This window comes from Dendrobates tinctorius, unplaced genomic scaffold (genome assembly GCF_039654945.1).
Source record: "Dendrobates tinctorius isolate UK_male_01 unplaced genomic scaffold, ASM3965494v1 ptg000116l, whole genome shotgun sequence".
NCBI classification, from domain to species: domain Eukaryota; kingdom Metazoa; phylum Chordata; class Amphibia; order Anura; family Dendrobatidae; genus Dendrobates; species Dendrobates tinctorius.
Genome location: NW_027361784.1, coordinates 41,037,751 through 41,065,278, shown reverse-complemented (window position 1 = coordinate 41,065,278; position 27,528 = coordinate 41,037,751).

Genomic DNA, 27,528 nt, shown 5'->3' with positions numbered 1-27,528 from the left:
GACTCTGCTGTGCTGTTGTCATGGTGCAGAATGAGGTAAGTATGTGTGGGGTCAGGAGGGGTTTACAGAGTAGATGTAGCAGAACTGTGTGTGTATGAGGTGTAAGGAGCGGAGCCGTGTGTGTACGAGATGTACGGAGCGGAGCCGGATGTGTACGAGGTGTATGGAGAGGAGCCGTGTGTGTACGAGGTGTACGGAGCGGAGCCGTGTGTGTATGATGTGTACGGAGCGGAGCCGTGTGTGTACGAGGTGTATGGAGAGGAGCCGTGTGTGTATGAGGTGTACGGAGCAGAGCCGTGTGTACGGAGCGGAGCTGCGCGTGTACGAGGTGTATGGAGAGGAGCCGTGTGTGTATGAGGTGTACCGAGCAGAGCCGTGTGTACGAGGTGTATGGAGCGGAGCGTGTATGAGGTGTATGGAGCGGAGCCACGTGTGTACAAGGTGTACAAAGAGGAGCCATGTGTGTACGAGGTGTACGGAGCGGAGCCGTGTGTGTACGAGGTGTACGGAGCGGAGCCGTGTGTGCGAGGTGTATGGAGAGGAGCCGTATGTGTATGAGGTGTACAGAGCGGAGCCGCGTGAGTACAAGGTGTACGGAGCAGAGCCGCAGGTGTATGGGGTATACAGAGCGGAGCCGTGTGTGTACGGAGCTGAGCCGTGTGTGTAGGGGGTATACGGAGCGGAGCCGTGTGTGTACGGAGTGGAGCCATATGTGTACGGGATGTACGTAGCAGAGCCAAGTGTGTACTAAGCATACAAAGCGGGCTTTTCCCACGGACACAGGAGTATTTGGCGGAGCCCCGAGGAGCATTTTAAAACACACACATGACGTTCCACCTGAAGTGATGTGCTGGAAGCTGACCGGAAATGAGATAATTTCTTGTTGAGATTGTAATGGAAATAGGAATGCTTCAGATCCATCACCGTGTCCTCCTCTGACAGCGCAGACAGCAGGATCGCCTTGGAATCGGGGATGCAGGCCATGTGAGTGGATCATGATATGCCCTGCACCGGGAGGCTCAGGTGGGCACTACAATGGGAGCCAGGCTGCTATAGTATCTTTATAGAATATTTCTTTCTCTCTTTTTCTTTCTTTCTCTGTTCTTTCTTTCTTTCTCATTCTCTGTTCTGTCTTTCCCTCATTTTCTTTCTCTCTCTCTGTTCTTTCTTTCTCTCACTAATCTTTCTTTTTTCCTTCTCTCTCTGTTCTTTCTTTCCACTCTATCTTTTTCTTTCCTATCTTTCTTTCTCTCTGTTCTTTTCTTCTTTTCTTTACTTCATTTCTCTCTCTGTTCTTTCTTTGTCTCTCTCTGTTCTTTCTTTCCCCTTTTTCTTTCTCTCTCTGTTCTTTCTCTCTCGCTCTCCTTTCTTTCTCTCTCTTTTTTCTTTTTTCTCTCTCTCTCTGTTTTCTCTCTTCCTTAGTGCCAGTCGGTGTGCCCATAATGCCAGCCACTGTGCCCTCAGTACCAGTCAGTGTGATCAGCAGTGCTAAATAGGTGCGATTAGGCGTGGACATGGGTGTGACTAGTTGTGAAATGGATGTGGCCGGGGCGTGGCCTAAAATTTGCAGTCTTTCTCCCTCTTGCCCTTCTTCAAAAGTTGGGAGGTATGATAGGGGCAGCTATGACCAGGGGGTCTGGTTGCCCAATGTATAGCAGTTCTGTCAGGAATTCTGTCACCGTGCGTACAAAAGGGGACAGAGCTTTGAGAGGAGTACTGTACCTAAAAGCAATAACTAGGACTGAGCTGAAAAACTGGGCACAGCTCTGACTACATGTTATATAGTCATGTTAATCTCCTCTCACTTCTTGTAACCTACAAGTGTACAAAGATATTATATAGTCACCATGTGACTAGTGGGCCTGTGTAACTTCAAATGCCAGGGCTGAATTTTAGTCCCAATCCGGCCCTGGTCCCACCCACAGTTGGTTATCCTACAGATGATACCTTAATGCAAATTTTTGAAACAAGGTACTGTATCAGCACATACCAGGTGTGTCCAGTCTAGGGTTAAATTTCCGTCTATACTTCCGGAGTCAGACACAGACACTCACAGGCTCACTATGTATTACGCCAGAATTAAAAAAGTAGAAAAAGGGAAAGGTATTCATAGCATACATCAGTATACAGTGTTGTGGTACTTTTAAATCTTCGTATACATTTCAATCTCAGAAAGCCAGTCAAGAATCTCTGCTACTGGAAACTACACGGATACAAGTATAGACGCAAAGTTGAGTGTTAGCAGAAATTTCGGAGTTACTCATCGCGGGGAAACCTCCCGGTAGATGCTGCAAAGGCAATGCAGACCCTCAATTACTGTGTCTGTGGAGAAAGCGAAAAAGGTTCTTTGTGAAGAAAGGATTGCTTTATCACAGTAGCGTAGATCACATCACCGTTACTCGTCTCCATCAAATTGTGATCATGGGGAGAGATGTACCCACAGTCCTCACTGCCAATCATGATGTGTCTGGTCATTTTGGAGTGCAAAAGACAGAAGCCACAGGCCGTAGGCGATTCTATTGGATTGGCATGAGAGGAGACATTGAAAAATGGTGGCAGGAAAGTCACACGTCTGTGACTATCACAACTGTGAAAGGTGATCATAAACCACCACTGCATCCGCTTGTAAGTTGACGTCCATTTCAAATGGTAGCCATTGATCATCTGAAGGTAGAGGCCAACAGGACAGGCCATAGCTACATCTTAACCATCATTGATCAATACATCAAATTTCGAGTGGCCGTCCCTGTGAAGGATTTAGCTGCCCAGACTACATAGCAGTGGAGCAGGGAGAGGTAAGTATTGCAACTTTCAAGTGCTGTGGCCATGACCTAGCGGGGGGGCACAATCGTTGTCGACGGTACTGGCACAGGGCCCCTCATATTACGCTGGTGTGTCTGATGGTGAGTGGGCCCTCCCACCATCTGAGACACTGTATTGTACTATGAAGGGCCCTGTACCATTGCCGGTGGCCATCAGTGGGCCCATCCACCTGTTCAGAGCTATGGCACTTGCCGGGGTGCACCAGGTATTGACCTCAGCCGTTGGGGGAGGGGTGGGCAGCCCAGTTAGGGAGGTTTAAAAATTGGCATATGTAGATGTGTTGGCTGGACATTCAGCTGCTGCAAAGGGCGTAATTGGGCAAGTCCGAGGAGGGAAAGGAAGAGGAAGAGGAGGTGTGCTTAATGGTGGCGGTGGTCTTACAGTGGGGGTAGCGATGGAGCGTTGTTGGCTACCTTCAGTCGGAGAAGGTGCACTTGTGCTACCTGAGGTTTTGTAGTGCGTCCACGCTTGCAAGTGCTTGTTGACTAAATGTCTAAGCATGCAACTGATATTCAAATTTCTGAGTTGTCCGCTAAAGGTCCTTCCGCACTTCTTACAGGTAACCTTTGCCTCATCAGTAGGATTTTGGACAAAGAAGTGCCACACTGCACTCTTCCTACTATGGTGAACATTTTCTGGCCTTGCACGCTGTGCTAAGTTTACCATCTGGCCAAGCTGTCCTGCAACTCTTTTAGTTTTTGTTCCACGTTTTAGGACAGCTACGGGCCTGCTAGATCAGGGGTCCCCAACCACCGGTCCGCGGCCCAGCAGCGGGCCGTTGCAGTGCCCCTGCCGGTCCGCGAACACAAGGGGAGCCGGCGGCGGTACAGCAGCTCATACTCACCGGTCCCTGTTGGCGGCTTCATTCAGCGCTGAGTGGTCAAGTGTACCGCTCATTTAAGGTCATGAATATGGACGCCACTCATCTCCCATAGGCGTGGCGTCCATATTCATAGACCTTAATGAGCGGTAGCACGTGACCGCTCCGCACAGGAGATGAAGCGCCGCGAGATGCAGGGAGGGAAGTTCAGCGGAAGGAAGGTCAGCGACGTGAGGGTAAGTATGATGGGGGAGGATGGGGGAGCCGAGCCATATATACAAGGGAGGGAGAGTGGAAGTGGAGGCATATATACAAGAGAGGGAGAGTGGGAGCGGAGCCATATATAAGGGAGGGAGAGTTGGAGCGGAGCCATATATTCAAGGGAGGGAGAGTGGGAGCGGAGCCATGTATACAGGGGAGGGAGAGTGGGAGGGGAGCCATGTATACAGGATGGGACAGGGGAGCCATGTATACAGGATGGGAGAGTGGGAGCGGAGCCATGTATACAGGATGGGAGAGTGGAGCCATGTATACAGGATGGGAGGGTGGGAGCGGAGCCATGTATACAAGGATGGGACAGGGGAGTCATGCATACAACAGGGGGAGCCACACAGAGCTGGACAGGACGGGGGGAACCACACATACATTTTCTGATGATTAGAAAATAATCAGCATGTACAGTACTCCAGTACAATTTTTCTTAAGTGCTCAATGCTCCATTTCCTTGTAGGTTCCAATCATCATTAGCAGTGACGGTCATCAGTAGAAGTAGCCCAGTGCTCCCACTGAAACAGAGAAACAAGCCAGGTGCTCCCACTCATTCAAAACCTATGGTGAGTGGAGTCACATTATAAATGTTATAAATAAATGATAAGTATGCACTGCTAAATTACAACCGCGTCCATAGCCCCGCCCCCTTATGACCAAAGCCCCGCCCCTGTCACACCTCCATCCCTGCCCTGCCGGGCCAGGGAAGAATGGTCTTGCTTGAAGCCGGTCCCTGGTGCAAAAAAGGTTGGGGACCACTGTGCTAGATAGCCGCTCCTGCGATGTCAATGACTGCTGCGGATCCTTCTCCTTATCTGAACTATTGCCAGCGCCACCCTCCTCTCCCAATGGATGCCAATCCGGGTCCAGAAATGGGTCATCCATCACCTCCTCTTCAAAGTCATCTGCACATTCCTCTTTACCTTCCTCTGTGTCACCGTGTAGGGTGGTATGGTATGCGGGAAGGGGCACCTGGGTTTCGTCAGGGTCAGATTCTGGCTCAATAGACTGCGAGGGCAATGTAGTGCTGTGGGTAAATGTACCAGCAGAATCATCTAGCAGTGGCTGTGCATCAGTGCAGTCCATGTAAGATTCATCTTGGACTGGGGAATTCAGGATTTGACTGGATAACCCAGGCATGGTATGTGAAAAGAGCTCCATAGAGTAATCTGCAGTGTGGGCTGCCGCATCCTTAACTTTTGGTTGGGGTGAAGGACACAAGGAAAGGTGTTTTTATGACCATAACCCTGCACTGATGACTCCGTGCTTGCAGGTTTTGACCGTTCAGAAGAGGAGGCAATAGAGCTGGTGGCTGTTTTGGCAATGTACGCCAAAACCTGTTCCTGATGCTCCGGCTTTAAAAGCGGTTTTCCTACTCCAAGAAAAGGCAACCTTACAGGCCTTCTTGGTCCAGAGGACTTTTGCCAGAACCAGCCGATGCACGACCACCATCAGTACCAGCCGCGCCCCCTGCCCACGTCTGCGGCCTGTTCCACCATACATCCTCATGTTTGGGAAAATGGAACCAAATTACCAGCAGAGAGATGGTAGTGTATGAAGAGCGTCCAGCTGTGTAAGGTGTATTAAACAAATTAAATCAGCACATATATTATGCTAGTCACAGACGCTCTCACAGTATGTATTGGACCGTAATCCAACAAGCAGATATACGGAACTGTTTTAAAAACGGACACGACTCTAAGGTGTAGGTGTGGAAAAATGGACAAACTCCTCATTATTTTTCCAGAGTCACACACAGGTAGCTTCTATTTGTCCGTGCTAGAAGGCGTTACACAGTAGTGTGTGAGGAGCGTACACCGCTGTACGCTGTGTGCATGCAAAATTGTCAAGCTCCATGTATTTGTATACAGACTGACACACGCTGTCTCTGCCTATTTTTGACCGTAGTCAAACAGCAGATATACGAAACTGTTTGAAAAACTGACACGACTCTAAGGTGTAGGTCAAGAAAAACGGAAAAACTCCTCGTTTTTTTTTCCAGAGTCACACACAGGTAGCTTCTATTTGTCCGTGCTAGAAGGCGGTGCATGGTAGTGTGTAAGGAGTGTATACCCCTGTACGGTGTGTATGTAAAATTGTCAAGCTCTGTGTATTTGTATACGGACTGACACACGCTCTATCTGTCTAGTTTTTACAGTAATCAAACAGCAGATATACGAAACTGTTTGAAAAACAGACACAACTCTAAGGTGTAGGTCTGGAAAAACGGAAAAACTCCTCGGCTTTTTATTCGAGTCACACCCAGATAGCTTCTATTTGTCCGTGATACCAGCCGGAATACACGGTAGTGTTTGAGGAGCGTACACCGTTAGACGATGTGTGAAAAAATGAACGCTCAGTAACTCACCCGGACAAAATAATAAAATTTGGAGTGCTTTGAAAAAAGCAGTTTGCACAGCAGTGTGCACACAGCAATGCAGCTAGCAGGTAGCCTTAAAAGGCAGCCTAATAACCACCAGCGCTGCTGCACACAACAAAAATCCTCCCCTTTCACTGCACACTAACTGTACAGTGAAAAGCGCAGTTTTTGTTCTTCTTCTCTGCCTAACGCTCTTCCTGTTCAGAATCAGTGATCTCCATGTATTTTGGCGTGATCGGAGAATTACTTTCTGTCGCCGTAGCTGTTATGATTTGCAGCTGCTAGACAGCCTGAATACATGTGGGGATTTCCTAACAAACAGGCATTCCTCACATGTATTCAGGCTGTCTAACAGCCGCAAATCATAACAGCTACGGCTACAGAAACAAAATCTCCGAGCACATCCAAAAACTTCGATATCACCCGAGCATGCTCGGAAAATCTCAAGTAATGAGTATACTCTCTCATCACTAGAGATGATTATGTTTAAGGTTAACACAAATGGCATAATAAGGGTGATGATGGTGAAGGTTATGATGGTGATAACCATGTTGAAGATAAGCATGATGTTGGTGATGATGGCAATAAAGGTAAGAATAATAGTAATGATAATCATGTTGAAGGCCTCAATCATGATGATTAATGAAGAAATTCAAAAAGTTGAATGGGCGCAAATTGTATTATACCTTCAGTATCACAGACTCTTAGCACTTAGCACTCATCATACTCATCATACTTTTCTTTAGCACAATCATCACTTCTTCCAACACAGTCATCACCATGATATGATCATCATTAGTCTTATGTACTTCATCTTCAACATCAATATCAGTCTTTTGCCAAGCTAATGGGAGCAAAATAACAGAGACCATTGTCCCCTAAAAGAGAAATAATGAATAAAATATTGGCAATTTTGATGAGGTGAAGGATAAAAATTATGTTATTGTTTACGATAGGAGTTGTGGTGTTCACAATGAATATGATAATGGAGATATTGATCAAATGATAGAATTAATCTTTCTGAAGAAGATTGTAGTGAAAATGAATCAGACGTTGATGTTGATGATGAGTCTTTTTATTATCTTGGGTCTTTTCTTATGTCTGTCTCTGTCCATTACAACCATTGATACTAAATATAAGTCCGCATACAATAAATAATAGAGCAGTAATGATGGTGACACTTTGTGTAAGAGGCAATATCATAGAAAGTCTAATCCTCCAGAACATAAATCATGTGAGCCGCCCTGCAGTTCACCAATTAATATCCACATTGTATGGATTATAGGGGCTTCCTGCTCAAAGTGTCACCATTATTTTAAAAACCAATTACTTGTTCGGATTATTTTTATTTCTTGAGTACACAGCAGCCTCCGGAAAGGAACATATTACTCTTGTGAGTTCATGCTAATTATCAGTGAAGAAGAATTTCTGCATCCTTCCTGGCCTTGCTCACAGGCTTCTTTCTACTGATTTATTTTAACAATTACCTGGTATGTAAGCTTGAACAATCTAACATACCAAGGTTGCAAATTGATCTTCCGTCTCCACCATCAACCTTATTTCAGATGGCTGATCATGTTAGCAGACAGGGGTCTGAGGAGTGCCCGGTCTAGCATGGAGCGTTCTTCTATATACTGCAGTATCATTAAAATAGGTAATAGGTGTTTACATCAACCTGAAAACCCCTTTAAGACCGGGGTCACACTTGTGAGAAACTTGCCCGAGTCTCGCGTCTCAATACCCGGCACTGCCTCTGGCACTCGGACCGGAGTGTGCGGCTGCATGTATTTCTATGCAGCTGAGTGCCGGCTTTGCCGAATATTGAGACGTGAGACTCGTGCGAGTTTCTCGCAAGTGTGACCCCGGCCTAACAAGGGCAATGCAATGCCTTGTAGATTTTTAAATATACACCATATCACCAGCTTACTCAAAGCAGAATATTGCATTAGCTAAAGATAGGCTCACATGACCTAAGACACAGCCGCATGGTCAGACAGCTATTACATTACATGAAATAGAACAATAACAGAAGGGACTATTGTAGCCTGTATCAAAGCTGAGGCAGGGAATGCAGCAGATGTTTTGCAGAGAGAAGACGCCATAGATGTAAAGAAAGAAAGAAAGTCATAAAATAGTGAATAAACATTATACTGTGCATAGTGTGTGACAGCACGGCAGTGAAAAATAGCTCTTATCTGTTTACCTATTGGTATATATGTTGGAATCACTTTGATGTTATTACACCTGTGTTTGTTAAAGCGTTTGAAAAGTGGTCGGATAACAGACCTATGAAACATCAGAGTGTTACACACAACTTTTCAATTTAATTAGAGATTTTATAGTGTTTGTGAGTCCCAGCAAATTAATTAAATTTTTGGGAAAATTAACTGAATCTGATAAATTTGAATTTCATGTGTATATTAATTTTGATCTGGTTTATGTGGTGGCACCGTTCACTATTTGTCACTGTAGTCCCCAGTTATTGGGCATATACTTTTGGTGCTTTAGTGTATTATCCATTACAATTTTAGAAAATAATTTTATCTATACTTTGACATGCCTCAGATACTTCTGGCTTTTGGAAGTAGCATATAACTGCAATATTGCATAAATCAGACTCACTAGGTGAGGTGGATCCTCCAAGCTCAAGGTCAGGATGGACACAGTGGCCAAGTGAGTGTTTCATGAGAGAAACACCCACAAGTTACTGGAAGCCACAGACAAATCAACAACTTTTGGTAGACCACAGACATGTAGACGAGTTACTGGAAACTAAAAGTCTTAATAAGGTCCTGGGAACCACAAATGGACAGGAGACATCTTGAAAGCAAATATGTAGCAGGGTTACTAGAAAACACAGACAAACAGGTGAAGTTGTAGAGACCATTGACAGTCATCAGAGTTACTGGAAGTTATAGAGAAAACCAGTGAAGTCTTGGAGACCACTGACAGGTAGCAGCGTTACTGGAAGCCGCTGAAACTAACTCATGGATCGGAAACCACAGATAGCGAGTAGACGTCCTGAAGACCATGAAATAGAACTGTGAACAGACAACTAAAATAGTTCCTAAAAAGTCTTCATACCAAGAGATCCAAGTGTGAGTCTTGGGACCAAGGAAATACAACACATGGGAAAACACTGGGCTACTTGCAAAGACCGATGTGGAAAACAGTGGGCCAGGATAAGGGAAGAAAAACACGGACAGGTGCGTAACATTCAGTTTATTACTTCCTCTAAAGGGATGAAATGCACTATGTACCTTGTGCATAAAGTGTCTATGATCATGATTGGTGAGAAAAAGTGAGGAATTTTGATGGTAAATATATTGCAATTTATTTTTTCTACGATTTTAGGGTGAGAAGAAGGGCAGTGGGTGATGCCAGAGACACGTAGAAATTAAATTTAAATATAGAAAAAGAAATATAAGAAAAATTGTTTAGAAGAGTTGGACAGTAAAGGAACATATGTAAGGCGGGCATGTGTCATCGGGGCCAACACAACACTCTACCTTGGCGTGGATATTTAGATACAGGACCATGGTCAGTAAACAACATCATTGTCCTGCATGACAGCCTATTGCTAGTGAGAAAGGATTTCAATAGGTGATGAGATCCACATGAAGGATAGAAAAAAAAGGTGACATTGAGAATTCTCCACTTGTTATTGCCGGAGATCTTAGATATGACAGGAGCTCACTTGCATCTTGTACGATGACTCCTCAGATGCGTCTTGAGAGGCGCCTGTCTAGGACTCGCAGCTTTATAAGATGCTATGATGAGGGTACGGAAGCACAGAACTATATCTCAGAGGTAATGTTGTAGATCCACGGCGCTGCCGAAGCAAAGCAAATGAATGCACTTTCCATTTCCTAAATTGTTCTTTTCCCAGATGGGCCCTCAAGGATACTTTGCTAACTGATAAAGTAAAAGAAATTCACTGGGCTCTAAAAGGTCAATGATAATAAAAAAAGAAACGTGAGATCATTTTACATTAATGTCCTAATTGTTTTTATTGCACAATTTTATTCAAATGTCAAACTTAATCTACGCTTCCCCCCCGTCCCTGGTTGCAGTCTTTTAATCTATGCGGCGAAGACATAATGAACCTTTTTATTCCCCCATAATATCAGTTTTTTTAAAAACATGATTAGTTTCATGGATGGTGTAATGACGGGAAGGCGAGACGGTTTTAGGGTCCAGGATTGTGTTATGGGCGTCATTACTGCCGAGCTTCAAGGAAAAGAAATGAAGCAGTTTCAGGATAAAGTTTATAATTAACTGCGGGATGGAAATGAAAGAGCGAATTTACAGGTTTATTCTTGTTTTCCTTTTCTCTATTGATTTAAAATAATAATAAACTGAGAATAAATTGAAAAAATTGTCAAGTTATCACCTACCACCCCTGATTCTAATTACAGGACTGCGATGTGCCTCGTTGGGATGGAGCAATGGCTGTGCATGGGCACCTCCATTGTTTCTCCATATGACTTCCTGCAGTACTTGGCCATCTCCAGCAATCCCACAGACAATGAATGGAGTGGTGTGCGCGTGCAGCCATTGTCTCAATCCTATAAGGTACTCCCTTTAGTAACTGTTCTTGGAATCAGTGAGGTCTCAGTAAGTTTCTATGGATTGGTGATAATAACTAGTTTGGGAAAGGATAACGTTTTAAATATATTACGTTCAGAGTTGGGCAAATTTATATGAGTGGAACTCAAAGGGAACTTGCCCAGTCCAATAAGGGTTAATCTGCAGATTTTGAAGGAACCTGGCCTCATTATTGAAACTGCGGCACTCGGGAAAAAATTAACTTTTGTTTCTCCCAGGAGCTGCTGGATTTCAGTTATGCAAGTTCGGTTTCAGTCGCCGCTCATAGGACTGAGAGCCTTGGCTGTAAACACGGCCTGGCACTGACAACCTTCTCTGTACTAGTGATGCACTGCCACTTCCGAGCCTGTCTGACACTGTTCCGACCCCTATAATCCTTTTGTGACCCTTGTAAAATTCGTGACTGTAGGTTTACCCCCGAGTTACCTGCTTACAGATAACTGGTGCCACCTATGACAATGGGATCCTCTTGCTTCCTATTCTCTTTGCCCACACACACCCAGTCATGTTCTCTCTTTTCTGAGGGTGTCCTCACTTATTCCTTTCTCTCTTATGACCCGTAGAAGCACCATAGGGCGAAACGGCCGTCGTCCTCTCACTCCACTCCTCCTCGTCCTGCTGAGCATGTTGTAAGTACCGTAATAAAAGACTGGATTTTAGACTGGTGAGTGCAATCTTTTCCTCTCGTTATGGACATAACAAAAAATGTATGGCTACAAATAAAATAAAATAAATAAGAAAGATATAATTGATCCTTCATCAAATGACATCTATCATGGAATCTAAAATGAAATCCATGAGAATTTATGGGTAATTTCTGCTTCAATTCCGAACGTCCATGTTAATTTAAGTTTTTCCCATTCCTTTCTAGATGCAATGAACTGTAAAACTTTTGTCAATATCAACATTAGCTCAGTCGTGGCCTTCACTACAAATATTTCCAGGTTGCATAACTAGTCGTATGATAGGAATTGATGGCGACAATGGAGACAATCCCTTTTGATGATAAATTAGGACTTTTCCGCTTTATGCTTTTTCGCCCCCAAGAATGTTTCTGCTCTATCCCTTCCTTGCTGTACACGGAGCTCCATTGTGTTTGATTGCACTTCCACTAAAAGCATCAAAACAAATTGAATTCTTCAGAAATATACCAGCTGTCAGAGCCCGGCCGAGTTACAGCTCATAAAAGGTTTGCAGCAACAAGCACGAAATTCTGTCTAAAAGCACTAAAGAAACAAGACAATGGCTGGCAATAATTGATTCCATCTGCAAGCAAATAGACATATTTCATCTAACTCTATCGGTACTGATGAGCGCAGGTCGCCTCCTCTTCTCAGTTTCTAAAGGAATTTATTTGTTTGATTGGGTTAAAATGCTCAAGGAAGAAGTAAATATCATTGAACTGATGAATAATAGTTCTAGTATGCGAATATTAGAAACTGAGAACCAAATCGTGACTTTTATATGAAACATGGATAGAAAAAACTGATTTATCATTGGCAGGTAAACGACTTTTGATGTGGATATGAGGTAGCGGTATTTATCTGTGTAGCAATGTGTACTCTTGTTAGAACCTTTTAAAAGGAGTTCAGTTTGTACATATTTAAAGGAATTAAAAGAGTTTTTCAGCATACAAATTGGTTACTTGTAAAAACAATCAACTTTCCAATTGACTTTTCCTCTCTGTTTTTAAGGATGGAAGGGATTTTTTTTTTAAGTTATTGTTTCATGATAATTTCCTAGGTTACAAACCACTTTATTTTTCAATAATTAAAAACATGTAAGAATGACATATCAAGAAGTAGAATACAGTCCCTGGTAAGACCATAATGGCTGACATGTTTCGAGGCGAAAGCTTCATACTCATAACCTAGCCATCTGATTATGAGTAAAACGTGTTCACCTTAAAGCATGTCAATCATCATTGTCTTATCATTTTTTATAAAATAAGCTTTACGACATGCCATTATCACGGGTGTGTCAGGGGGTGACAGACAGTCATTCTGGATCTGGCTGTAGAAGGTCACTGCGCCTGGCTCTACAGGCACATTTTGGATCTTGCATCTCTGCTGTGAAGTGATGCTGCTGATTAGCACACCCTTGCTGGAGGCTTAAATATATTTAGTCACTTCAGCAAGGCACTGGTGATAGCTCTATTTAACTCTGTCTGTGGTAAGTGCTAGAAGTCGACTAGTTTCTTCTTGGAGCCTCTTGGAGGATTGCTGGCATGGAGCTCTCTTGTGTTATCTCAAGCTAAGTATATTCCCTCATTTGTTTTCCTGCTTTGCCTTTAATCGTAGTGGGGGCTGACTAGTGCACACCCCATTCCCTCACTATCCATGGCCTATCATTAGGGGTTGTCTGAATTAGGTTCCTGCTTGGCGATAGGTGTGGAACCTATTTTGGGATATAAGGACAGACAGGGTGTTGTCAGGGTGAGGTCTCCAATTCCCAGTTTCCTCCTGTTTAGGCTCCCCCATCCTCTTCCCGTTGATGTGCACCTTGCTTCTCCCTCACCCATTGTGACAGCCATGTTATGTTAATAATTATTAACAAATAAAGTTGACTTTTTTAAGATGGGCTGGATCTTTGTTTTTGGACTTTCCTATTCATGGTGGATTTTGATCCTATGCACTCATCAAGACAGGTGAGTCAAATACTCATTTTTGTAAGCTACAAAGCACATCTGCAGTACATCAGTGTTGACAAGTCTCCTAGGTAAGGAATGCAACATCTGTAAGCTCTTTTCTATAGACCATATAAGTGCTATTTATATGGATACACCTAAATAAAATGGGATTGGTGACAGTGCTCTTGCGTAGGGTGTCTTTCATTGAAATCTGCTGCAATGACCCGGGTACTGCGTTCACCAGACATCAACACAATTTCTATCCGCTCCTCACTTATTAACCTCTGTGACATGTCAATGGCTGTAAGCAAAGAGAAACTTGTAAATAACTCAAAGAATAAAGTTATGTGAAAATAAAGCACACCATTGTTTTTCTTGTGAAATTCTCAATAAGTTTGATGTGTCATATGACCCTCTTCCCGTTGGAAAAAATAAAGTTGGATCCAAAATGGCTGACTTCAAAATGGCCGCCATGGTCACCACCCATCTTGAAAAGTTTCCCCCCTCCCATATACTAATGTGCCACAAACAGAAAGTTGATATCACCAACCATTCCCACTGTATTTAGGTGTATCCATAAACATGGTCCACCCTGTAGATTGTGAGCCCCATCAGGTACAGTGCCAGTAATGTCTGTAAAGCGCTGTGGAATTAATGACACTATATAAATGAGTAAAATAAATAAATACATTTTTTGGAAAAAAAAATCCTGACGGTCATGTTAAAATAAGGCTTTGACAAATACGTAATGGTGACATCCATCACCTGTAGGCCATTACAGCTTCCATTTAATGGAGTTGTCATATGATGTATCTGTTAAACAACTTGTTAAATCACATCTGTTAAATGAATGCCAGTGACAGATTTCACGCAGGGCTTCTGTCACCCACAGACTATTCATATATCTACAGTATTTACTGGTTAAGTCTTTTACAGGATGCTCTTATGGAATTGACTTGTCTACTACTTTGTTCCCTACTTCATTTTTTAAGTATACTCATATATACCAGCTAGAGATAAGTTAATAATTTTGCGTCAATTTTCTTAAAAATCTGCATTTGCCAACATCTGGATTTTTTTGGTAATTTGCTGATACAGCAAAATTGGCAAAGCAATGAAAAATTAAAAAAATACATATTCTCACCTTACATGCTCACCTTTCCAGTCCGTCCACTCTCCATCAACCCCCATTCCGGTCCTCATCGCTTCTTCTAATCACTGCTGTTCATGCTGAAATCCCGGGGCCCATCACATTGAGTGGTAACTTATGGCTCTGAAGAAGCCTGAGACAGTTCTGCACATGCGCACGGAAAGTCACATCGCATCTTATGACGTCGTGACCTTGCATGCACTTGCACACAATCCGCCTGGGCCTTTTTAAAGGGAGTCTGTTACCCCATTTTTCGCCTATCAGCTTCACCGCCATCAGGGGCTTATCTACAGCATTCTGTAATGCTGTAGATAAGCCCCGATGTAACCTGAAAGATAAGAAAAATGAGTTATATTATACTCACCCAGGGGCGGTCCGGGTCCGGTCGGTGTCGCGGTCCGGTGCCTCCCTTCTTGTAACGGTGACGTCTTCTTCTTTGCTGTCTGTCGTGGCTCCTGTGCAGGCGCACTGCTCTGCCCTGTTGAGGGCAGAGCAGAATACTGCAGTGTGCAGGCACCGGACCGTTAGAAGATGGGAGGCACCGGACCACAACACCCATCGGACCAAGACCAAACCGCGTCCCCGGTAAGTATAATATAACTTGTTTTTCTTCTCTTTCAGGTTACATTGGGGGCTTATCTACAACATTACAGAACGCTGTACATTAGCCCCTGATGGCGGTGCCGGCAGCTGATACTCGAAAAATGGGGTGACAGATTCCCTTTAAGAGGAGGTCCCAGCTCAGTATGAAAGACCCCGGTATTTCAATGTGAGTTACAGGGATCAAAAGATGGGATGAGGACTGCATGGGTGGCGATTAGTAGTGGAAGGGCCGGCGAGGTGAGCATGAAGATTTTTTTTGTATTTTTTTACATATTGCATATAATATGCTCTGGAGTCTATTCAGCATAATAAGGGACATTAAATTCACAGAGAATAACTCCACAAATTGAATTTCCTAGGAAAATCCACACGAAGAAACGAGATAAAATTTATCCCAATCTGCTCATCTCTAATACCAGCCCAATGGAAGCGAAAAGGACACTTGTAATGACTTTTGTTTGCATAATGTCACACTATGGACGAGAGATGAGCAAATAAATTTGAGTGGAATGAAATTCTTCTCGAATTCTACAAAAATCAAGATTCGCCAAAATGCAGATTTTTGTAACTCGCTTTCAAGCAAATTCAGCATCATGGAAGCCGCTGGCCGCTATTTTTCTTCACCATAATTGGCAATCCAAAAATTAAAAAAAGAAAAAAATAAAAGATTCGTTATACTCGCCTCAATGCTGTTTGCATAAAGGGGTCTGAATACTTTCCACACCCACTGTAGAGAGCACTGCCTCTTCCTGCTACCTAAGTAGATACAAATAGAACTGCTTCTCCCTGTAAGTAATGTGGATGCAGATAGTACTGCATTATCCTGTAAATAATTTAGATAGAACAAGTATTGCCTATACCTCTGAATTATGTAGATACAGTAGATACGGATAGTATTGTTTCTTCCAGTTAGTAATTTCGATAGTACTGCCTCTTCCTGTAAACAATTGTAAATGCAGTCAGTACTGCCTCTTTCTATAAGTAGATACACATAGTACTGGATCTTCCTATAAATAATGTAGATACAACAGATAGTACCGTACGGTTGACCTCCAGGTTCTCCAGTTTCCTCCCACACTCCAAAGACATACTGATAGGGAATTTAGATTGTGAGCCTCATCGGGGACAGTGCCGATAGTGTCGGTAGAGCGCTGCGGAATTAATGATGCTATATGAACTAGCAAAATAAATTTATAAATAGGACTACCTCTCCTTGTTACAGATAGTACTGCCTCTTCATGTAAATATAGATAGTACTGCCTTCTCCTGTCAATTATGGAGTCATAACCCTCCTACCCCGTCCTATAAATATACAAATGCAAAGATAATGTCTCTCCCCTTTTTAATTCAATTGTTATATGTACAGATAGCACTGCATCTTCCTGTAAATAATGTAGATATAGATAGCACTGCCTCTTCCTGTAAATAATATAGATATAGATAGTAATGCCTCTTCCTGTATATAATGTAGCTATAGATAGCACTGCCTCTTCCTGTAATTAATGTAGATATAGATAGTACAGCCTCTTCCTGTAAATAATGTAGATATAGATAGTCCTGCCTCTTCCTGTATATACTGTAGATATGGATAGTTCTGCCTCTTCCTGTGAATAATATAGATATAGATAGTCCTGCCTCTTCCTGTAAATAATGTAGATATAGATAGTCCTGCCTCTTCCTGTAATAATGTAGATAGATAGTCCTGCCTCTTCCTGTAAATATTGTAGATATAGATAGTTCTGCCTCTTCCTGTATATAATGTAGATATAGATAGTCCTGCCTCTTCCTGTAAATAATGTAGAGATAGATAGTCCTGCCTCTTCCTGCAAATAATATAAATATAGATAGTCCTGCCTCTACCTGTAAATAATGTAGATATAGATAGTCCTGCCTCTTCCTGTAAAAAATGTAGATATAGATAGTCCTGCCTCTTCCTGTAAATAATGTAAATATAGATAGTCTTGCCTCTACCTGTAAATAATGTAGAAAGAGATAGTCCTGCCTCTTCCTGTAAATACTGTAGATATAGATAGTCCTGCCTCTTCCTGTAAATAATGTAGATAGTCCTGCCTCTTCCTGTAAATAATGTAAATATAGATATTCCTGCCTCTTCCTGTAAGTAATGTAGATATAGATAGTCCTGACTCTTCCTGTAAATAATGTAGATATAGATAGTCCTGCCTCTTCCTGTAAATACTGTAGATATGGATAGTTCTGCCTCTTCCTGTGAATAATGTAGATATAGATAGTCCTGTCTATTCCTGTAAATATTGTATATATAGATAGTCCTGCCTCTTCCTGTAATAATGTAGATAGATAGTCCTGCCTCTTCCTGCAAATAATGTATATATAGATAGTCCTGCCTCTTCCTGTAATAATGTAGATAGATAGTCCTGCCTCTTCCTGCAAATAATGTATATATAGATAGTCCTGCCTCTACCTGCAAATAATGTAAATATAGATAGTCCTGCCTCTTCCTGTAAATAATGGAGATATAGATAGTCCTGCCTCTACCTGTAAATAATGTAGATATAGATAGTCTTGCCTCTTCCTGTAAATACTGTAGCTATAGATAGTTCTGCCTCTTCCTGTGAATAATGTAGATATAGATAGTCCTGCCTCTTCCTGTAAATATTGTAGATATAGATAGTCCTGCCTCTTCCTGTAAATAATGTAGATATAGATAGTCCTGCCTCTTCCTGTAAATACTGTAGCTATAGATAGTTCTGCCTCTTCCTGTGAATAATGTAGATATAGATAGTCCTGCCTCTTCCTATAAATATTGTAGATATAGATAGTCCTGCCTTTTCTTGTAAATAATGTAGATATACATAGTCCTGCCTCTTCCTGTAAATAATGTAAATATAGATAGTCCTGCCTCTACCTGTAAATAATGTAGATATAGATAGTCCTGCCTCTTCCTGTAAATACTGTAGATAAAGATAGTCCTGCCTCTTCCTGTAAATAATGTAGATAGATAGTCCTGCCTCTTCCTTTAAATAATGTAGATATAGATAGTCCTGCCTCTTCCTGTAAATGATGTAAATATAGATAGTACTGCCTCTTCCTGTAAATAATGTAAATATAGATAGTCCTGCCTCTACCTGTAAATAATGTAGATAGATAGTCCTGCCTCTTCCTGTAAATAATGTAGATATAGATAGTCCAGCCTCTTCCTGTAAATAATGTAGATATAGATAGGCCTGCCTCTTCCTGTAAATACTGTAGATATAGATAGTTCTGCATCTTCCTGTGAGTAATGTAGATATAGATAGTCCTGCCTCTTCCTGTAAATATTGTAGATATAGATAGTCCTGCCCCTTCCTGTAAATAATGTAGATAGTCCTGCCTCTTCCTGTAAATAATGTAAATATAGATATTCCTGCCTCTTCCTGTAAGCAATGTAGATATAGATAGTCCTGCCTCTTCCTGTAAATAATGTAGATATAGATAGTCCTGCCTCTTCCTGTAAATAATGTAGATATAGATAGTCCTGCCTCTTCCTGTAAATACTGTAGATATGGATAGTCCTGCCTCTACCTGTAAATAATGTAGATAGTCCTGCCTCTTCCTGTAAGTAATGTAGATATAGATAGTCCTGCCTCTTCCTGTAAATAATGTAGATATAGATAGTCCTGCCTCTTCCTGTAAATAATGTAGATATAGATAGTCCTGCCTCTTCCTTTAAATAATGTAGATATAGATAGTCCTGCCTCTTCCTGTAAATAATGTAGATATAGATAGTCCTGCCTCTTCCTGTAAATAATGTAGATATAGATAGTCCTGCCTCTTCCTGTAAATAATGTAGATATAGATAGTCCTGCCTCTTCCTGTAAATACTGTAGATATGGATAGTCCTGCCTCTACCTGTAAATAATGTAGATAGTCCTGCCTCTTCCTGTAAATAATGTAGATATAGATAGTCCTGCCTCTTCCTGTAAATAATGTAGATATAGATAGTCCTGCCTCTTCCTTTAAATAATGTAGATATAGATAGTCCTGCCTCTTCCTGTAAAAATTTAGATATAGATAGGCCTGTCTCTTCCTGTAAATACTGTAGATATAGATAGTTCTGCCTCTTCCTGTGAATAATGTAGATATAGATAGTCCTGCCTCTTCCTGTAAATATTGTAGATATAGATAGCCCTGCCTCTTCCTGTAATAATGTATATAGATAGTCCTGCCTCTTCCTGCAAATAATGTAAATATAGATAGTCCTGCCTCTACCTGTAAATAATGTACATATAGATAGTCCTGCCTCTTCCTTTAAATAATGTAGATATAGATAGTCCTGCCTCTTCCTGTAAATAATGTAGATATAGATAGTTCTGCCTCTTCCTGTGAATAATGTAGATATAGATAGTCCTGCCTCTTCCTGTAAATATTGTAGATATAGATAGCCCTGCCTCTTCCTGTAATAATGTAGATAGATAGTCCTGCCTCTTCCTGTAAATAATGTAAATATAGATAGTCCTGCCTCTACCTGTAAATAATGTAGAAAGAGATAGTCCTGCCTCTTCCTGTAAATACTGTAGATATAGATAGTCCTGCCTCTTCCTGTAAATAATATAGATAGTCCTGCCTCTTCCTGTAAGTAATGTAGATATAGATAGTCCTGCCTCTTCCTGTAAATAATGTAGATATAGATAGTCCTGCCTCTTCCTGTAAATATTGTAGATATAGATAGTCCTGCCTCTTCCTGCAAATAATGTAGATATAGATAGTCCTGCCTCTTCCTTTAAATAATGTAGATATAGATAGTCCTGCCTCTTCCAGTAAAAATTTAGATATAGATAGGCCTGCCTCTTCCTGTAAATACTGTAGATATAGATAGTTCTGCCTCTTCCTGTGAATAATGTAGATATAGATAGTCCTGCCTCTTCCTGTAAATATTGTAGATATAGATAGCCCTGCCTCTTCCTGTAATAATGTAGATAGATAGTCCTGCCTCTTCCTGCAAATAATGTAAATATAGATAGTCCTGCCTCTACCTGTAAATAATGTACATATAGATAGTCCTGCCTCTTCCTTTAAATAATGTAGATATAGATAGTCCTGCCTCTTCCTGTAAATAATGTAGATATAGATAGTTCTGCCTCTTCCTGTGAATAATGTAGATATAGATAGTCCTGCCTCTTCCTGTAAATATTGTAGATATAGATAGCCCTGCCTCTTCCTGTAATAATGTAGATATAGATAGTCCTGCCTCTTCCTGTAAATAATGTAGATATAGCTAGTCCTTCCTCTTCCTGTAAATTATGTAGATATAGATAGCCCTGCCACGTCCTGCAAATAATGTAGATATAGATAGTCCTGCCTCTTCCTGTAAATATTGTAGATATAGATAGTCCTGCCTTTACCTGTAAATAATGTAGATATAGATAGTCCTGCCTATTCCTGTAAATAATGTAGATATAGATAGTCCTGCCTCTTCCTGTAAATAATGTAGATATAGATAGCCCTGCCTCTTCCTGCAAATACTGTAGATATAGATAGTCCTGCCTTTTCCTGTAAATAATGTAGATATAGATAGTCCTGCCTCTTCCTGTAAATAATGTAGATATAGCTAGTCCTGCCTCTTCCTGTAAATTATGTAGATATAGATAGCCCTGCCACGTCCTGCAAATACTGTAGATATAGATAGTCCTGCCTTTTCCTGTAAATAATGTATATATAGATAGTCCTGCCTCTTCTTGTAAATACTGTAGATATAGATAGTTCTGCCTCTTCCTGCAAATAATGTAGATATAGATATTCCTGCCTCTTCCTGTATATATTGTAGATATAGATAGTCCTGCGTCTTCCTGTAATAATGTAGATAGATATTCCTGCCAATTCCTGTAAATATTGTAGATATAGATAGTCCTGCCTCTTCCTGTAAATAATGTAGATATAAATAGTCCTGCCTCTACCTGTAAATAATGTAGATATAGATAGTCCTGCCTCTTCCTGTAAATACTGTAGCTATAGATAGTTCTGCCTCTTCCTGTGAATAATGTAGATATAGATAGTCCTGCCTCTTCCTGTAAATAATGTAGATATAGATAGTCCTGCCTCTTCCTGTAAATAATGTAGATATAGATAGTCATGCCTCTTCCTGTAAATACTGCAGCTATAGATAGTTCTGCCTCTTCCTGTGAATAATGTAGATATAGATAGTCCTGCCTCTTCCTGTAAATAATGTAGATATAGATAGTCCTGCCTCTTCCTGTAAATAATGTAGATATAGATAGTCATGCCTCTTCCTGTAAATACTGCAGCTATAGATAGTCCTGCCTCTTCCTGTAAATATTGTAGATATAGATAGTCCTGCCTTTTCCTGTAAATAATGTAGATATAGAAAGTCCTGCCTATTCCTGTAAATAATGTAGATATAGATAGTCCTGCCTCTTCCTGTAAAAATGTAGAAATAGATAGCCCTGCCTCTTCCTTCAAATACTGTAGATATAGATAGTCCTCCCTTTTCCTGTAAATAATGTAGATATAGATAGTCGTGCCTCTTCCTGTAAATAATGTAGATGTAGCTAGTCCTGCCTCTTCCTGTAAATAATGTAGATATAGATAGCCCTGCCTCTTCCTGCAAATACTGTAGATATAGATAGTCCTGCCTTTTCCTGTAAATAATGTAGATATAGATAGTCATGCCTCTTCCTGTAAATACTGTAGATATAGATAGTTCTGCCTATTCCTGCAAATAATGTAGATATAGATAGTCCTGCCTCTTCCTGTAAATATTGTAGATATAGATAGTCCTGCCTCTTCCTGTAATAATGTAGATAGATATTCCTGCCTCTTCCTGTAAATAATGTAGATATAGATAGTCCTGCCTCTTCCTGTAAATAATGTACAGTAGATATGGATAGTCCTGCCTTTTCCTGAAAATAATGTAGATATAGATAGTCCTGCCTCTTCCTGTAAATAATGTAGATATAGATAGTACTGCCTCTTCCTGTAAATAAAGTGGATATAGATAGTACTGCCTATTCCTGTAATTTACGTAGATATAGATAGCACTGACTCTACCTGTAAATAATGTAGATATGGATAGTTCTGCCTATTCCTGCAAATAATGTAGATATAGATAGTCCAGCCTCTTCCTGTAAATATTGTAGATATAGATAGTCCTGCCTCTTCCTATAATAATGTAGATAGAGATTCCTGCCTCTTCTTGTAAATAATGTAGATATAGATAGTCCTGCCTCTTCCTATAAATAATGTACAGTAGATATGGATAGTCCTGCCTTTTCCTGAAAATAATGTAGAAATAGATAGTCCTGCCTCTTCCTGTAAATAATGTAGATATAGATAGTACTGCCTCTTCCTGTAAATAAAGTGGATATAGATAGTACTGCCTCTTCCTGTAATTTACGTAGATAAAGATAGCACTGCCTCTTCCTGTAAACAATGTAGATATAGATAGTACTGCTTCTTCCTGTAAATAATGTAGATATAGATAGTACTGTCTCTTCCTGTATATTATGTAGATATAGATAGCACTGCCTCTACCTGTAAATAATGGAGATATAGATAGTCCTGCCTCTTCCTGTAAATAATGTAGATATATATAGTCCTGCCTCTTCCTGTAAATAATGTACATATAGATAGTCCTGCCTCTACCTTTAAATAATGTAGATATAGATAGTCCTGCCTCTTCCTGTAAATAATGTAGATATAGATAGTACTGCCTCTTCCTGTAAATACTGTAGCTATAGATAGTTCTGCCTCTTCCTGTGAATAATGTAGATATAGATAGTCCTGCCTCTTCCTGTAAATATTGTAGATATAGATAGTCCTGCCGTTTCCTGTAAATAATGTAGATATAGATAGGCCTGCCTCTTCCTGTAAATAATGTAGATATAGCTAGTCCTGCCTCTTCCTGTAAATAATGTAGATATAGGTAGCCCTGCCACTTCCTGAAAATACTGTAGATATAGATAGTCCTGCCTTTTCCTGTAAATAATGTAGATATAGATAGTCCTGCCTCTTCCTGTAAATAATGTAGATATAGATAGTCCTGCCTCTTCCTGTAAATATTGTAGATATAGATAGTCCTGGCTCTTCCTGTAAATAATGTAGATAGTCCTGCCTCTTCCTGTAAATAGTGTAAATATAGATATTCCTGCCTCTTCCTGTAAGTAATGTAGATATAGATAGTCCTGCCTCTTCCTGTAAATAATGCAGATATAGATAGTCCTGCCTCTTCCTGTAAATAATGTAGATATAGATAGTCCTGCCTCTTCCTGTAAATACTGTAGATATGGATAGTCCTGCCTCTTCCTGTAATAATGTAGATAGATAGTCCTGCCTCTTCCTGCAAATAATGTAGATATAGATAGTCCTGCCTCTTCCTTTAAATAATGTAGATATAGATAGGCCTGCCTCTTCCTGTAAATACTGTAGATATAGATATTTCTGCCTCTTCCTGTGAATAATGTAGATATAGATAGTCCTGCCTCTTCCTGTAAATATTGTAGATATAGATAGCCCTGACTCTTCCTGTAATAATGTAGATAGATAGTCCTGCCTCTTCCTGTAAATAATGTAAATATAGATAGTCCTGCCTCTACCTGTAAATAATGTAGAAAGAGATAGTCGTGCCTCTTCCTGTAAATACTGTAGATATAGATAGTCCTGCCTCTTCCTGTAAATAATGTAGATATAGATAGTACTGCCTCTTCCTGTAAATACTGTAGATATGGATAGTTCTGCCTCTTCCTGTGAATAATGTAGATATAGATAGTCCTGCCTCTTCCTGTAAATATTTTATATATAGATAGTCCTGCCTATTCCTGTAATAATGTAGATTGATAGTCCTGCCTCTTCCTGTAAATAATGTAAATATAGATAGTCCTGCCTCTACCTGTAAATAATGTAGAAAGAGATAGTCCTGCCTCTTCCTGTAAATACTGTAGATATAGATAGTCCTGCCTTTTCCTGTAAATAATGTAGATATAGATATTCCTGCCTCTTCCTGTAAATAATGTAGATATAGCTAGTCCTGCCTCTTCCTGTGAATAATGTAGATATAGATAGCCCTGCCTCTTCCTTCAAATACTGTAGATATAGATAGTCCTGCCTTTTCCTGTAAATAATGTAGATGTAGATAGTCCTGCCTCTTCCTGTAAATACTGTAGATATAGATAGTTCTGCCTCTTCCTGCAAATAATGTAGATATAGATAGTCCTGCCTCTTCCTGTAAATAATGTAGATATAGATAGCCCTGCCTCTTCCTTCAAATACTGTAGATATAGATAGTCCTGCCTCTTCCTGTAATTAATGTAGATATAGATAGCCCTGCCTCTTCCTGCAAATACCGTAGATATAGATAGTCCTGCCTTTTCCTGTAAATAATGTAGATATAGATAGTTCTGCCTCTTCCTGTAATAATGTAGATAGATATTCCTGCCTCTTCCTGTAAATAATGTAGATACAGATAGTCCTGCCTCTTCCTGTAGATATGGATAGTCCTGCCTTTTCCTGTAAATAATGTAGATATAGATAGTCCTGCCTCTTCCTGTAAATAATGTAGATATAGATAGTACTGCCTCTTCCTGTAAATAATGTGGATATAGATAGTACTGCCTCTTCCTGTAATTTACGTAGATATAGATAGCACTGCCTCTACCTGTAAATAATGTAGATATGGATAGTCCTGCCTCTTCCTGTAAACAATGTAGATATAGATAGTACTGCTTCTTCCTGTAAATAATGTAGATATAGATAGTACTGTCTCTTCCTGTATATTATGTAGATATAGATAGCACTGCCTCTACCTGTAAATAATGTAGATATAGATAGTCCAGCCTCTTCCTGTAAATAATGTAGATATAGATAGTCCTGCCTCTTCCTGTAAATAATGTACATATAGATAGTCCTGCCTCTACCTTTAAATAATGTAGATATAGATAGTCCTGCCTCTTCCTGTAAATAATGTAGATATAGATAGTCCTGCCTATTCCTGTAAATAATGTAGCTATAGATAGTTCTGCCTCTTCCTGTGAATAATGTAGATATAGATAGTCCTGCCTCTTCCTGTAAATATTGTAGATATAGATAGTCCTGCCTTTTCCTGTAAATAATGTAGATATAGATAGTCCTGCCTCTTCCTGTAAATAATGTAGATATAGCTAGTCCTGCCTCTTCCTGTAAATAATGTAGATATAGATAGCCCTGCCTCTTCCTGCAAATACTGTAGATATAGATAGTCCTGCCTTTTCCTGTAAATAATGTAGATATAGATAGTCCTGCCTCTTCCTGTAAATAATGTAGATATAGATAGTCCTGCCTTTTCCTGTAAATAATGTAGATATAGATAGTCCTGCCTCTTCCTGTAAATAATGTAGATATAGATAGTACTGCCTCTTCCTGTAAATACTGTATATATATAGATATTCCTGCATCTTCCTGTAAATAATGTAGATATAGATAGTCCTGCCTCTTTCTGTAAATAATGTAGATATAGATAGTCCTGCCTCTTCCTGTAATGTAGATATAGATAGTACTGCCTCTTCCTGTAAATAATGTAGAGATAGAGATTCCTGCCTCTTCCTGTAAATAATATAGATATAGATAGTACTGCCTCTTCCTAAAAATAATGTAGATATAGCTAGTCCTGCCTCTTCCTGTAAATAATGTAGATATAGATAGTCCTGCCTCTTCCTGTAAATAATGTAGATATAGATAGTCCTGCCTTTTCCTGTAAATAATGTAGATATAGATAGTCCTGCCTTTTCCTGTAAATAATGTAAATATAGATAGTCCTGCCTCTTCCTGTAAATAATGTAGATATAGATATTCCTGCCTTTTCCTGTAAATAATGTCGATATAGATAATCCTGCCTCTTCCTGTAAATAATGTAGATATAGATAGTCCTGCCTCTTCCTGTAATAATGTAGATAGATAGTCCTGCCTCTTCCTGTAAATAATGTAAATATAGATAGTCCTGCCTCTACCTGTAAATAATGTAGAAAGAGATAGTCCTGCCTCTTCCTGTAAATACTGTAGATATAGATAGTCCTGCCTCTTCCTGTAAATAATATAGATAGTCCTGCCTCTTCCTGTAAGTAATGTAGATATAGATAGTCCTGCCTCTTCCTGTAAATAATGTAGATATAGATAGTCCTGCCTCTTCCTGTAAATATTGTAGATATAGATAGTCCTGCCTCTTCCTGCAAATAATGTAGATATAGATAGTCCTGCCTCTTCCTTTAAATAATGTAGATATAGATAGTCCTGCCTCTTCCAGTAAAAATTTAGATATAGATAGGCCTGCCTCTTCCTGTAAATACTGTAGATATAGATAGTTCTGCCTCTTCCTGTGAATAATGTAGATATAGATAGTCCTGCCTCTTCCTGTAAATATTGTAGATATAGATAGCCCTGCCTCTTCCTGTAATAATGTAGATAGATAGTCCTGCCTCTTCCTGCAAATAATGTAAATATAGATAGTCCTGCCTCTACCTGTAAATAATGTACATATAGATAGTCCTGCCTCTTCCTTTAAATAATGTAGATATAGATAGTCCTGCCTCTTCCTGTAAATAATGTAGATATAGATAGTTCTGCCTCTTCCTGTGAATAATGTAGATATAGATAGTCCTGCCTCTTCCTGTAAATATTGTAGATATAGATAGCCCTGCCTCTTCCTGTAATAATGTAGATATAGATAGTCCTGCCTCTTCCTGTAAATAATGTAGATATAGCTAGTCCTTCCTCTTCCTGTAAATTATGTAGATATAGATAGCCCTGCCACGTCCTGCAAATAATGTAGATATAGATAGTCCTGCCTCTTCCTGTAAATATTGTAGATATAGATAGTCCTGCCTTTACCTGTAAATAATGTAGATATAGATAGTCCTGCCTATTCCTGTAAATAATGTAGATATAGATAGTCCTGCCTCTTCCTGTAAATAATGTAGATATAGATAGCCCTGCCTCTTCCTGCAAATACTGTAGATATAGATAGTCCTGCCTTTTCCTGTAAATAATGTAGATATAGATAGTCCTGCCTCTTCCTGTAAATAATGTAGATATAGCTAGTCCTGCCTCTTCCTGTAAATTATGTAGATATAGATAGCCCTGCCACGTCCTGCAAATACTGTAGATATAGATAGTCCTGCCTTTTCCTGTAAATAATGTATATATAGATAGTCCTGCCTCTTCTTGTAAATACTGTAGATATAGATAGTTCTGCCTCTTCCTGCAAATAATGTAGATATAGATATTCCTGCCTCTTCCTGTATATATTG